The sequence below is a fragment of the Danio rerio genome, chromosome 2 (assembly GCF_049306965.1).
Source record: "Danio rerio strain Tuebingen ecotype United States chromosome 2, GRCz12tu, whole genome shotgun sequence".
Lineage (NCBI taxonomy): Eukaryota > Metazoa > Chordata > Actinopteri > Cypriniformes > Danionidae > Danio > Danio rerio.
Genome location: NC_133177.1, coordinates 50150702 through 50167244, shown reverse-complemented (window position 1 = coordinate 50167244; position 16543 = coordinate 50150702).

Genomic DNA, 16543 nt, shown 5'->3' with positions numbered 1-16543 from the left:
GGCTGCTGCCTTCTTCTTCATCTCCTTATGTCTTTTCGTGGTGGTTATCATACAACTTTTAGGTGAATTACCGCCACCTGCTGATTGGGAGTGTGGGCTATAATCCAACATACAAAAAATGTCCTTCCTACATTCCTTTTATCTAAACAAGATGGCCTTTCCCATTATGGGGGGCAAAATAGAAGTCTTCCCATTGCTTTTAGCAAGTGTCAAAATAAAAATATCATGCATTTTATACCTATTTAAATGCTAAATAATCACAAAAAAATGTAAGTAATCTTATAAAACATCCAATTCCAAACCATATAATCAAATTATATATTTTTTTCAGTTTGCAATTAATTGCTTTACATGATGCATGTGATGTACTTAAGTGTCTCTCGAAAAATGACATCTCACCTGTGCCCTCACAATCATTACAATTCATGGAAGGGGGGATTGTTTTGAAGTCTGTGCAGACACAGATGAAGTACAATTGATTTACATGTGAAGGCAATACAAAGATGCAAATAAACATCCTGTGGCGCAAAAACTCTTCAGTTAACGAGAGAAAACGCTTCCCTGCAATCCATGTTTTAGATGTATTATAGCAGGGGAAGCCCTAATGCATTTCCTATGAGTGAGGAACATTTCACAGGGTTTCAGATGCTCCTGAGAGTGAAATCTGAGAGAGAAAGTAAGTTTGTGGATAAAAAGAAGAGTTTTACATCTTTCCTTTGGCTTCATCCTCACCATTTTAGATATGTTTTAGATCTTGTCTTGACAAGAGACCAGAATAAAGAAGCTTTATTTTTATGATTTGTGACATTATCATTGTGTCAGATATATAAAGTCTTCATATATATATGAAGAGTTCCGATGCAAAAACCTCTTAGTGTCATCTGGAATGTTCTTTTACAATAAGCAGCCTCTATTTGTATTCAGTTATTTCATGTTAAAGGAAATGAAAGTAACATATTGTTTGCCATAAAATCAAATTACTGACCCTAATCATAAGAGCTTGAAAAAAAACCTTGGTTCTGGGTTTTTTGGAGTCAACTCTGATTCTCGACTACTAATTTTGAAGTCTGTGAAATCGACTCCATTTACATTCACTTAAAATAGCGCAAGGATTAAACATGTTGTATCATATCGCACTTCAAATCAGCAGTTTAAATCATCTGCAGCCAAAATAAAATTGTTATCTGCCTACATTTGTCAGCATATTTTAATTGTCTATTAGGCTATTTTAAAGATTTTAGATTATTTTATATAATTGTCATATTTTAAAAGTTAAATAATCTTTTTTATTGAAATCTTTAATGAAAAATGTGCAGCAGTTCATTAACAAAGAACAAACATATATAATTGAGCCTACAAACAATGTTTAAAAAAATGATTAAATTGTCTAAATATCTTCTAAATAAGCATGTTTAATACTGGAATACTAGGCCTACCAAGTGATCGAAATTATCTGGAGTAACGGACAGGCACGCAACAACCCAAATCTATGGTTGTTCATGTCTTTATTTTTTTAACAGAAACAGAGGCTGCAACTGATCTATAAACAAAATAGCTAGATTTTCAATTTGGTTTAATGACCAGCTAAATATTAAACCCCCTTCACGAAATGTTTAACTTAAATAATTCATACATTAACAAACCTAAAATAAAAAATAAAACAAGCATGACAGACTGTGCCTCAAAATATATCATATTGCTCTCTCTATAAATGTGATTTTTACGTGTACTTTTAAATAGCCTATTACTATACTTTAAAATATGACTGTTTGTTTTGTGCAATTTGTTCATTAATTCAATAAGGTTGGGTTAACGGGACCCCATACACCGGAAGAAAAGCCAAATTAAGAAGAAAAGTCAGACCTGTTTTTGAACACTTATAGCCTTGACTACATTTTTATTTAAAAATCCTCTTTTTGAAATGAATTTCATTTGGTATTGTTTTTGTAGTTTTGAACAAAATAAACAAGAAGAATTAACATTAGAGGTGAAAAAAAGTGCAGGTGTACTGGGCCAAAACAAAACCACGACCATATGTATTGTCCGATTTTGGCTACTTTTGTCAAGATCAGTATTTATTTATTTATTTATTTATTTATTTATTTATTTATTTATTCGTGAAATTGGCATTGGTTAAACAAAAACTTTACTTAAGCATATCAGTAGCCAATAAGTAGCATCGCAATTTTACCTGCAGTGCTAATGTAAGACGTTGATATGTAAATAGTATAATATCAACTCCAAATTCACACACATGTACTATATTTTATTTAAAACACAGCAAACTTGACATCGCAGGCAGATCATCTTTAAAGCCAAAATGCAAAGGTTTGCCTAATAGAAATTTGAAAGTGAAAGCACTATTTATAATATTCGTTGTCGTGAAATTCAAAAGCATAATACTAGTGAATATGCATTCAAAGCAGACGCCTTCTGAGTTTATCATGCTCGAGAATGAGCATTACAACTGTAGAATGTAACCTCTTCATTCAGAATGGTTTGAAAAAACACACTTGACTCTGGGAATCGATTCCTGTCTTGGAGTCGATTCCAGTACAGGGTCCATTGAGAGTCAAGGAACCGACTCCTCTTTGGGGTCAACTCCCCATACCTACCACCACATAAACAGTCATTTTTAAGAACTAAGGGGTCTGATCTTTTGATTTATGGCAACATTAGAAAATATGAACAAATCATAAGCTAGTATTAATTACATTTAGCCAAACAAACATTGGCTTTGAGACAATGTAACAGACTAAGCTTAATAGCAGGGATTTCTGGGTTCTGGCCAGAAAATATATGTCATCCCTACAGCAATTTCTGTTAAATATATTGTAAAAAATAACATTCATAACCATTTTTCACAAATGTACATGCCTTTTTTTAAGGTACTTCAATCACATTTTACATATTAAACTACAACATATTCCCAGGTTACCTCATGTCCTGGAAAACTATAGCTTATTTTACTGTTTGTTTTGTCTTATTTTGAAGGATATTAATTTTTAGCCCCCCCTGGTTATGATCTATAATGGCTCTTAGAGCAAACTGTCATCTTTTATAGTCACTTTTTTCTCTTTCAACTACTGTCATAAAAAGCAATGGTTAAATAGGGAATCACACAGAGCGAGATAATTAAAAAGTTTGTTAAACTGTCAACTTGTTTACAGCTAGTGCAGACATTTGAAACTAACTCTATCGCACCCTTGAGGTTTGAGGTTTGTTATCGCCACAGTAACTCAAGAGCACACAAAGTATATGTACAGTTGGACAGCACGCCTGCAGTGTTTCTCAAATTGAAAAAAAAAATATATATATATAAACTTTCCCATCACCAGTGTAGTTTTAGTGCAAAGTAGAAGTAATCCAACTGGGATCTCACCCGGTCAATTAGAATCTGCATAAGTGGTCAGAGAGAGCACACTGACCCCAAATCCATCCATTGTTTGTAGTTTTTATGAGTAGTACTGAGTAGTAAACAATGAGCTTGCTGACTCTCTGCTCATATTGATCTGTGAGTGTAGGAAAATGGATCAGACCTGCACCATGGCCTCAGAAGACAGAGAGTGGGCTGGCAGGAGGTGGAACTGTTCATTGGGAGGAGAGTAATGACCTGGCATCACATCAGTGGTTACGGTATATCCGAAATAAATTCTCTTACTGGAAACGACACCAAACTTCCGACCTCTATATCCTAATGAAAATTAAAGCCTTCATGTTTAATGAAAAATATCATGACAGTCGTCTGTCCATCTTGTTGATTATATACACAATCCTTCACAAGTTTTGGGCTGAGTATGACATTTTTTTCTTTTGTTTTACACTTTAAACAAAAGTGCTTTCAGGTCCATTTACAAGGTGACCATATTTGCAATGTTTCCAGGCAATTAATCCAAAGGTGTATCCCAAATCCAAAATATGCTCTATTATATGCCATTTTGTAATATAAATAGTGTAAGTAGTGTGCTGAAAACTCTAAAAAGAATAAGTGCACTTTAAATACCCAGATGATGCACTTATTCAACTGTTAAAATGAGGTGTGTAACACTTCAAGCACTCAACGGCCGCTGCTTTGCTCATGTAGCTGTAGCTGGTGTGGAGCTTTCGGGCACTGATGTTGGATTACTTTAGTAATAATCACATGAGGGTGAAAAGCAAAATTCTCCTACGAGAGTGATTATACCGCCTCCCGATGGTCAAGGCGGTTATACTATTTTATTTGGTACTTTGGTCATTTATTTGGTCTCTTAAATGAATGGGGAAATAGTGAAATCTCAAAAAATATATATATTTCAAATCAACCTAGGATTCAGGAGGAACAATGCGGTTTTTGTCCAGGCGGTGTTACACTGGACTAGCTCTATACGTTCACCAGAGTGCTCCAGGGTTCATAGGATTATGGCCAACCAGTTCACATGTGTCTTGTGAATTTGGAGAAGGCATTCGACCTTGTCTCTCGTGGCATTCTGTGGAGGGTGCTCTGGGAGTACGGGGTTATGAGCTGTTATGAGCTGTCAAGTCTCTGTATGAACAGAGTAAAAGTCTGGTTAGCATTGTCGGCAATAAGACTTAGACTTGTTTCCAGTGCATGTTGAACTCCGGCAGGGATGCCCTTTGTTACCAACACTGTTCATAATTTTTATGGATAGAATTTCAAAGCGTAGCCTTGGGCTTGAGGGGTCTGGTCTGGGGACCACAGGATTTCATCTGTCATTCGCAGGTGATTTTGTTCTTTTGGCTTTATTGAACATGGACCTTCAGCATGCACTGGGGTGGTTTGCTGCCGAGTGTGACACGGCTGGGAGGAGAATCATCACCTCCAAGTTCGAGGCCATGGTGCTCCACCGAAAAAGGTGGTTTGGAGGAAAGTCCTTACCCTAGGTGGAGGAGTTCAAGAATCTTGAGGTTTTGTTCACGAGTGAGAAAAGGATGGAACGTGAGATTGACAGGCGGATTGATCCAGCGGCAGCACTACTGTGGTCGATGTACCGGTCCGTTATGGTAAAGAAGGAACTGTTCCTACTCTCACCCATGGTCATGAGTTATGGGTCATGACCGAAAGGAAAAGACCTTGGATACAAGCGGCCAAAATGAGTTTCCTTTGCAGGGTGGCATGGCGCACACTTATGAATAGGGTGAGGAGCTCTGTAACCCAGGGGATCTGTTTCTTTGCTCTTCTTAATTCTTTTTTTTAAAATGTATTATAAAGTATAGGATTGAGTTTCGGTATCGGCAGATACTCAAAATCAAAGGGCTCGGACTCAAGGGCAAAAAAAAAAAAAAAAAACTGATCAGGATATCCCTATTCTTAATGACCACAAAGAGTCAGGACTACGGTTTAACATCTCATTCGAAAGACGGTGCTCACTGAGCAGTTTAGAGTCCCCATCAGTATACTGGGGCATTAGAACCCACACAAACCGCAGGTTGAGCACCTCTCTGCTGGTCTAACTAACACCACTTCCGGCAGCAACCTAGCTTTCCCATGTGGTCTCCTATTCAGGTACTACCCAGGAGCTTAGCTTCAGTGGGTAACCATGTGAGAGTTGCAGAGAGCTGTGTGTATGTGTGCTGTGTGTGTGTATATGTATGTATATATATATATATATATATATATATATATATATATATATATATATATATATATATATATATATATATATATTGATTTAATGAAATAAACATGTTGAATGTATCCTTCAAAAAACTAAGCAATAAAACAGAATGTCTTTAGCACATATCGCTCTAGAGCAAAATGGACATCATCCTGTTCTTTTCTCCCTTGTCCTCTCCAACCCTTCTGTGTGTGCGGGGGGGCTCAAGGGTTGTTTTGCATTTCAGAGCCTTTTTCTGAATCCCTCTTTATGTCAGAGCACAAGGACATGGGGCAGCGTGGGTCCTTGCAGCTAATTGGTCTGTCCTTCGCTTACAACTTTCTCTAACACTCTCAAAAAATAAATAACTAATGTGCCCCTTGGTAGTCTCATTAGCTTCCTGCAAATCTCCCTTGATAGCCACCCCCCCTTTTTTTTTCTTATGCGCACGTGCCCAAACCATCCTCTTTTACTTATTCTGTAAGAGCACCCATGAATAAATCTTATGCTCGTTGAGTCAGTGGGCAACAATGGTTTTCCCTTTGAAGACAGCATTGGACTGGCAGCGCATTGTCTCTCCCAAACAATGGCCACTTTAGCGTGTTACCTCTGAGGACTGCGTTAACCATATGGCTGCCTCTGTTGTGCCAAGAAAAGTGCTTCGGTCTCGTTGTGAGATTTGGAGTGTGCCTTTACTGAGAATAGCCCTGTATACTTATCTCTCTCTCCTTCTCCCTCTTGCTCAAAAAGAACAAAACCTTTCCCCTGTGCACATTAAGAGAGTTCTCGAAGTGTTTCCAAGCAGCCATTCAGAATTTAAATAGTTTCTTTTTAGACAATAAACAATGAGTCATCTATGGCATTAACTGGCACGTTCTGGTACTCGGCCAGCTGATGACATTTAACCCAGAGGACAATAGTCAGAGTATTCTACCCTACTTAGGATTTAGCCAATTTTAAGATAACTGAGTTACTTAAGAGGAATAAAGCCTAATCCAATGAAGAAAATAAAAATAGAAACACAACAATTGAGTAATCAAGCTGCTGAGGTGCAGTTGGTAGTTGTGAGTATGATGAAAAGGAGTTCTGCATAGTTGTTGAAAAGGTTATTATAGTTTTGTGTTTTTCATTAGTTTGAATTTTTGTTTTGAAATTCAGTTAGTTTTATTTAGTTTTTAGAGGTACATTTACTAGTTTTGATTAGTTTAATGTTGTGTTCACACCAGACGTGGCAAGCACAGATAAATTGTGATATTCATGCCTAAATAAACGTATGAACATTTTGAGTGTACGCGCTCCATTTGCGCGTCAAATTCGCTACATTCGCACATCAAATTCACTTCACAACAGACACAGATTTGCATCATTGGCAGGGCTTCTGTCTGCCCGGGGACTCTAGCTTTGTTGCTAAATGACTAACATGGATTTTATTTAGAGTGTATCTGTGTTTATGTGCTTTATGAAGGCTGAAAAACAGCGTTGATTCATTTGCCGCTGTGTCCACTAGATCCTTTGAGAGGTTACGTATGAGTACAGTTTTGTTTACAAATTTGACCAACCTCATTCTCAGTCTGTGCAATGAACCTAGATAATTCTGTGGAAAAGTTTTATGAACAAGTCTGTTGGAGAGATGTGGACAGAATACTTTTACATGTCGAGATTCTTAACCACGCCCCTCTCCCCATTAGTTTGCTATGGGGGAGTGATGCGCAAAAGAAAGCTCCGCCCCCTACTCAATACTCCAAATTAGCTGAAAGCACATCAACATACTGGAATAAATGTGTCAGCAACTTCTGGTTTACACGGACTTTAAAGGTGTTAAATAATGCATACTTGCCAACATTTGTTTATAAATTTATAGGTGCACCAAGCTCTATAAGTTCATAAACTCTTCCAGAAACTTAACCTGGATGATGGAGGCTTTCAGCGGTGCTTCCAACTGAGCCGAGCCCATTTTGATGAACTGTTGTCGGTGTCAGCAAGAGGATTTTACCCCGGGATACCAACAACAGACGCAATGTCATAATCACGCCACCACAGGACTAAGCTCCTGATTGGATCAGATTTTCAAACTCGAGCGATTTGTGCAATTCGCACGAAACATGCAACACAATCATCAATAGCGCAAAACGATCGCCGAATCGCGCGAATCGCATCATTCCTGCCATTATCGCACCGCAGAATGTCTCTCCACGTCTTTGCATTGACTTACCATGTAAATCACTCAGGCTTGACGCTTCTTCTACGTCTGGTGTGAACGCAACATAGGACTAGTTGAAGATTTAAAATCATCAGAAAAAATATTGTATAATAAAAACTCAACCAAAGATACATATTTTGAAATGTGTATTCAAAGGACAAAAGAACACAACCATCTACCACTACCATCATCTAATTTAATTATAATATAATACAAATATTATAATTTTAGTTAGTTTCAATTAGTATTGTACAAACACAATACAGTTTCAGTTAGTTCTAGTTTAAAAAAAAAAAAAAAAAACTCTTGTTTTTACTTTTATTTCATTTAACAGAAATGCTTTTTTTTTAATTTTGAGTTTTGGTTTCATAGTTTTGTTTTCGTTAACTATAATAACCTTGGTTTATGAGCAAGGTTATAGCATTGTGAGTGGTCACTAGGGCTTTTCTTGTGACAGAATGTTTGCCTTCCTCTCGCAACAGTAGCATCTTGTTCTTTTGAATCCTTAATCTCAGCTAGCATGGTAATAGAGGCATGACCTAGCAAAAATCAGAACTGGTGGAATGTGATAGGAAGTAAATGAATTAAATGAAATCTCATTCTAACTGCTGTTAAATTCTGAGTGCCCCATTTCCCTGTGAGACTGGTGATTTTCACATGCATATGCAAGCTGGTTTTCTCATTGGGAAAGCAAGGGAGCACAGAGAGACATCTGTGACAACGGAGATGTGAGTAGTTACACCTGAGGTCCAATTTAGAAAAGCATCTATGCAGAACTGTGCAGAAATTAATCCAAACCAGGCTCATTGTGGATATGTACCCAGGTCTACATTTCTAGATACCACACAATATGTGTCCAGAGCTTTGTCTGCTTGCAGTTTTTGTTTTGACAAATCCACCAGAGGCTGCTGTGTACATTTTTTAGCGTCTTAAATTTCTCTTGTATGTGTTATTTGTATGTCTTCATCTTGTGTCAATCCAACAGAGGCCACAATATGCATTTTAGATGACTGACTGACTGACCCACCAACCCCTTTCCCTAAACCCAACTGATGGTGTTTTTAAAAATGATCTAGAAAAAAAAGCCATTGCAGCCTCATGATTTTACCACATTTTCAGATTTTCACCATGTTTACAGGCTGTTATTTATTTATTTATTTATTTTTGTTTTACCTGGTTTCTGGAACCGTTCTACTCCTGATTCTCCTTCTGGTCATTGTGGTCACTCTGCTTCATATGCCAAGTCCATCAGCGCATGTGGTAAAATCCCACATAGCAAAATATCTCTAGCCCAGCTCTGGCCAACACAACCAGCTTTTGCTTGGCCCACATGCCGCAGTGAATTACGGAGCATGACTGGAGCAAGTCTGGCTCCCAGACAAGAGTCAAACAGGGACCATATCTGGGCCAAGTCTCAACCAAATTAACTGAGCCTGAACTGGGCCAGACCTGATTGCTAGAATTTTTTTTGCCTTTATTCAAACATAACAAAAATGTGTCAAGATAGGCTAAATTTACACGGCCCACATAACCATTATTAGCATCTGGGCCAAATACTATATTTGATATCTGGCCCAAGTATTGTGTGCTGCCTTAAAGACGGTGCCACCTCTGACAAACCTGGGCCATGTGTGGCCCACATGCTGTATGCCAGTGCCGGACGAATGCCTGCTGTGCCAGGTTTATGCCAAATCTGGACCAGAATTCTTTGCTACCTGGGATGTCTATATGGAGAAAAGGAGCAGAAGCTGTCGGTGGCATCATACCTTCATGTATCATTAGTTTTTACAGACAAAATGCAGCCAGAAGTAGCTCTGGGTACATATTTCACTGCTTCCAAAAATGTAGACCTGGGTAGGTACCCACAATGAGCCTGTGTTAGATTACTCTGTCACTGATGTCTTTGCAGAAATCAGTCTTGTGGACTAATCGATGAACACGACAACTGCTCTGCATCTGCTCTCTACACAGACCGGATCCAAGATTATGTGAACCTCAGGATAACGAGAAGCTGAGAGACTAATATCCTTTAGAGAGTTTGGATTTTAAAGTTTACAAGTCTAGCTCTCTAACCATTAGGCCACCAATCTGATTTTGCACTGTTCGTTATTCAGATTTATTAAATCAGCCTTTGACATTAAAAAAATTAAATAAATTCTAGGCATCACATCAGGTTCTGAACAATTGTACAGACTTTTCATTGTATCCTTGTGATTGAAAATCTAAGAAGGTTTTATCACTCTCCTTTCTCAAGTGAAGGATTTGAAGGTTGTCTGGCGCGCTCTTTTATATGCTAAGAGATTAATTGGGGGCATTTGTAGGGCGGGAGATCTGAAACAATTGGCCAGCTCACAATTTCAAGATCAATAAAGAATCACAGATTTCACATCTAGAAGAAAGGCATACGCACATTCATTTCTGTAAATCACTCTTACACATCTTTGAGAAATGATCCTTGATCAAATACAAGATATGTTCATGCAAAATTGAACAACTGAAGCTGTTTGGCTGCGTCTCTTCTCAGTAGGCTATTCCCTTTCTATCTACAATAATGCTGTTATCATTGTGGGTCAAGAAAGGAAGCTCGGAGAAAGTCCCATGCTTCCAGAAATCTGATGAAAAACTTGGATGCCAGGCTGCTACTCCTCTCGTGTCATCATCAAGGGAAGAGCTGACCTGCGTTGACAAAGCAGAGATCCCTCAATGCCCAGTACTATTACCAAACCTTAGAAAACTTCCCCTTCTTCATGATTCAATGGCACAACAAGAACACCAGATCTTTTGTTTATTTGGACACTCTATTCCTCCCTTTCACACATTTTATGTTAGATTTTGTATGCTTAATAAACACCTTTCCAAGGCCTGGCACCTGGGCAGTTGACAAGGTGTTCTGAGTATTGGTAAAATTACTTACTGTATGTGTTCTCAGTGAATTGCTATGATGCTGTGAACAGTTACTTGTCAATTTCTTTGTGCCACTGTTTCAGTGTTTCTGGCAGTTGTTTATTGCTTTGCTCTAGGTGTCTGCTCTACATATTATATTACACTATTAACATTTTTCTTTGCAAATTATACAGTATTTTACTGTAATAAAACCATTTTACTTCAGGACAATTATGCAGCATGTCAATATATTTTAAAGTTGAATTGTGAACATCACTGTATATTTTACAATACACCAACACAATGCTGTTCATAAATATACCACAACATAAATGGTGCTGTAAATGTAAATACAGTGTTTTTGCTGTAATTGATTTACAGTTAGTCAGGGCAAACTGAACTGTAATATGAGCTGAATTGTACTGTATAACAGTTACGCGGGATGTTAATGTTTTTTAAAGATGCATTGTAACATATACAATACTTTATTTATTTACTGTAAAATATAGTTATTTTACAATGTAATTTTAAAATACAGTAGCATACTGCTTAACTGCAGTAAACAGTATTGTATTTGTAAACAAAATACTGTAAATACATTTACAGCACCATTTATTTCGCTGTATATGTAAATACAGTGTTTTGCTGCAATTGATTTACAGTAAGTTACAGGCAAGCAGAACCGTAATATGAACTGAATTTTACCTTAGGACAGTTACACTGTATGTTACTGTATTTAAAAGATGCATTGTAAAGTGACTGTATATTTTACAGTAAATATATGCAATTCTGTATTTGTTTACTGTAAAATATACAGTGATTTTACAATTTATCTTTAAAATACAGTAATATACTGTGGGACCACAGTAAACAGTATTGTATATTTATATGCATTGCTGTAAATAAATATACAGCAAAATAAATGGTGCTGTTAATGTAAATACAGTGTTTTTGCTGTAATTGATTTACAAGAAGTTTCTGACAAACTGCACTTTGATATTTGCTGAATTGTACTGTTGGAAAGTTACGCAGCATATTACTGTATTTTAAAGATGCATTGTAAAATTACTGTATATTTTACAGTAAAWATATATATATATATATATATATATATATATATATATATATATATATATATATATATATATATATATATATATATATATATATACTGTAAAACATAGTCATTTTACATTGCATCTTTAAAATACACTAGCATACTGTGTAACTGCATTAAACAGAATTGTATATGTATATCTAATACTGTATATACATAAACAGCAAGTTAAATGGTGTAGTAAATGTAATACAGTATTTTTGCTGTAACTGATTTACAGTAACTTTATGACAAACTGTCCCCAGTAAGTTACTGTAGATTCTACTGGAAATTGTTAACAGCACATTTCTATGCCATTATGATGTTGGTCTGACCAGCTTTTAGTACAGTAGCTATAGTATAAAGAAATATGTTGGTAATTGCTTACTGTAAATCATTTCATATTTGGATTTAAGGAATTAAACACTGAATACAGATTTAAGCCATACCTGGGGACAAAAATATTATAAAGACTTGAGGGCTAATTTATTTGATTTTGTTGTGAACATTATCTTACTAATGGTGCTGAGCACAGGTCTAGATATCAACTCTCTCTGGTCTATTTGGATCAATAAACTACATACAATTTCTAAGGTCTTCTAAACGGGTTTTACTGCACTGCTGTATGGTTCCTATGGCAATCTACTGTAGGTGGCTTTTATCTAGCTCAATTTAATAAGCCCCAAAGATACTTTGGTTCTTCCGGTCTTTCAATGTTGTTCAAGTTCATTACTGTGAATATATGCATTTCCCATTAAATGAAATATGTAAAAAGATAAATAATTTTTAAAAAGTTTGTTTGGATTATTGATTTAAATACAAAGAAAAGTTGTAGAGTCAAACCTGTGGTCAACAGACTCGATTACTGAAAAAATGTGAAGCCAAATGACTCCCCTTAAGACTCTCTTATATAATTCTAAATATCTGTTATAATCTATCACTAAGCTGCATGATTTGTCACAAACAAGTTGTTTTTAAGCTGCACAGTCAGTTTTCCCCCACATGCTTACAGCTGCTGAATTTTCTGTCTTGAGAGAATTGATTGTGTGACTGTTGAAAATTAATCACAGATGCGACATGATAAAATATCACGTTAATCATGGCGTTCGGATCATCTGCTAATGTGCTAATGCGTGGAAATGTGAGAAGCTCATGTGCTGAGATTTCAAGAGGACCATCCCCCCGCAGCCCAGACCCTCCATTAAACCACATCTCAAATACCACTGCATACATTTTTTTGTTGATTATTTATTGTGACCTCTGAATGCAAATATATTTTCATCAATCCTGGCTTGTGTATGCAGTAATTGCCTGGAGATTACCCAATCCTGATTTAAAAAACTGATTGATTGACAGATATTTTATTAAATTATCCTATTTTTGTAGCCAGATTATTATTTTAAGTGATTTTTGTCCTGTTTGTACAAACCAAGGTGATTTACTTTCTTTCATGCATGAATTGCAAAACTTTAAACACACTACTTAAACGTTTGATTTCATATATGCTTTTTTTTTTTTCCAAATTTCACTAATTATCACAATTTACTCCACTCATCCCATTAAATATCCAGGCCACTTGTTCAACTTTATGAAGGTTAATAAGATTTGTCGAACCCTGGTCATTGCGGTCCACTCTGCTCCCCATCTCAAGTCCATTGCTGTACATGGTGAGCTACTGAGCAAACTGGTAACACTGGAAAGGTCATTTTAATTTAGGTAAGCAGAATGCACTAACGCAAAAAGGAAACAAAGCTGTCACTGGTGTCAGACCGTCCCATATATAGCGCATATCTTATAACGCAGCCAGATGTAGCTCTAGGTACATATTTCACGGTCTCCTGAAATGTAGACCTGGGTATGTATTCACAACAAGCGTGTGCTGGATTCATCTCAGTGCTTCCCACACATAGCCTTCCGTTGGACGGGCTGCCCAGGTATAATACCTATGAAGAATATATTGTCACCTTAGAATAATAAGGTTCTATCTGACATGTTTTGTCAAAATTGAGTTATTCACATATTCTTATTAAATCACAACTTATTTAAATTATGTGATGCTTTTTACACATTGTTTACATTTTAGGACTTTTTATTTGAAAACAAAAAAGTTTTAGTCTAAGTATACTTTGGCTCTATAAGGTTCATTATGTGAGCCAATCAGCATTCTGAATGCAGGTACTAGGACTAAACAGGATCTCTTTCTTTCTTTTTTTATGGGTGACAGCGGAAAAAAACAGAAAGAAACAAAATCAGAGTCGTCTAAATCAGGGCTGCGTCCAAAACCGCCTACTACATAGTAGGTACTGCATTTCAATTTAAACGTACTACTCGTCCGTTAGAAAAGTACGTTCTATACAGTATGAATGTGAAAAGTATGAATGGAATTCAGACGGACTACATCCGCCATTTTGTCATGGTCACGTGACCTACTTGCGTCAGTTTCGTCGCTTTACTTCCATTCATGAATTCACTCGCGGGGCATCATGGGATAGCGCAGCATGCATGGGATGCGCACTCCGGAATCTCGCCGGAAGTAGTAAGTCATCCAGGTACTTCTCACATACTGATTTTCGAATTCTATGATTTCGGACATACTACTCGGCTCGCATACTGATTTTAGCGTACTGTATAGTATGGAAGTATGCAGTTTCGGACGCAGCCCAGGGCTTCCCAAACTTTTCAGCCTGCGACCCCCAATTGACGATGCCAGTGACTCGCGACCCCCAATATCCTGGTTATTAATACAGAAACCTTGCATGCAATGTCACACACACACCAATACACCTAGGTATATTCTTCGTTTAATGTCAGTGCTGTAAATGGGCCAGAAACTTTAACCTGGTGTTATAAAATCCATCTGCTGCATCTGACGCTATTGCTGTGTCTTTAATATAATGTAATTACCACTGGGGTCGCAATCCAATAGAACTAGTAACTATAAGCTACTATAGTAACTATATAGTAATTATAAACGACTATATTTTTTCTCTTTAGTAGGTCTTGGATAAAATATGGTCATTCTTATATGATTTAATAATAATAAATAAATTTTTTTAAATCACCAGGCGACCCTCCTTCATTGTCCTGCGACCCCTCGAGGGGTTCCGACCCCCACTTTGAGAACCACTGGTCTAAATAATGCTGCACCACACAAAATTGAGACGAAACTTGAAACTGAAAAGATGTGTGCAAATGTGCTGATTTAGAAGCATTTTTTGACATTGAGATGAAATGTTACAGTTTACATTGTTAAAAAGAAACAGTTACTAAAAAATGTAATATATAAAATGCGATATTTTTGTTGGTGTAAATATAGTCAGTGAAACATTTTTCAATGTTTGTTAAACAACTGATTTGCTCATTGTCTGTTTACCTTTAAAGTCTTTAAATTTGATATTAACCCTTGAAGGCAAATAATTAATTTAATAATTCAATAAATATAATTTAATATTCCATATAAAGCATACACTTCAATAAATATGACTATATTAATTACATAAAATTAACATCTGCACTGGACAAATTATTTAGCACATACTTATGTGCTTAATTCCAACAAGAAAAATTACTCATCCTAAAATTTAAACAAATAACTTTCTCAAACATCAACATATTATTACAACACCATTTTTGCATTTTTTTTAATGAAATTAATAAGCAGACTGATTGCAATTCTTGAAAAGTAATGCTTCAATGAATGATCTGCCAGAAAAAAACTGTTTTTTTTTTTTTTTTTTTTTTTTACCCAAATTTACAATTTGAAGAAAATTTTAATAATTTACATATAGAGTACATTTAGGGTCTCTGTCATGTTAATGTATGAAAAAAGAGAACTGTTACTCATATTGTTTGTTTCATGGGATGCACAAACTTTGAATCTCAATATCTCAAAACCATTCAGAACGCAGACAGAACCTTATAATTCCAAGATGATTATTATATGATTGTCTATATATATATATATATATATATATATATATATATATATATATATATATATATAGGTGATTATTGGTGGAAAATCTTCTCTCCTTTGCCCATTTAATGCTGCTCGTTCTGTGTGCGTGAGACCTGTCAATACTCACATTGACAATACCCAAAGAGAGCTGCACATTTTTGTTTTCAGCTGGGGTTTTAAATCTACTAAAATGTGCAGGATTTGGTTTTGTTTTCATTTTCTAAGCTGTCCTTGTTTTTTTATGTGTTATGTATTATTATTCGCACTGCACTAGAGTGAGACATCAAATGTACACACAGAAAAAACTTACTAAATACTCGAAGAGGACACATTTACATCTAAACTGGCTGCAGAATATTTGTACACAAATAGGTAATCAACTCACTAATCTTTTTTAAATAATCTACACATTTTATTCTTGTAATTATTATATATTTTTTAGATATTGTCAGCTTTTTTTCCTTTTTCTGTCATTCATTTCTATTTGCTGTATGTTTTATTCATTTGACATATCGATATATTACATATTTTATACATCTAAAATGCTTTGGCAATACTGTACTAAATGTCAAGCCAATAAAGCAACCTGAATTTACACAGTCCAGATCCAAGATTATGTGGACATCAGGATATTGAGAAATTGACAGACTAATATCCTTTATGCCACCCTCATATCCTTCACCCTCATGCCATTCTATATCCAGGGTCAGTAGTTCAGCATAATGAAGATTACTAAGGTCCGTCAAACAAAATGAATGAGTAAATGAAGGAATATAGTCTTCTGAAGTAAAAAAAAAAAAAAAAAAAAAGCT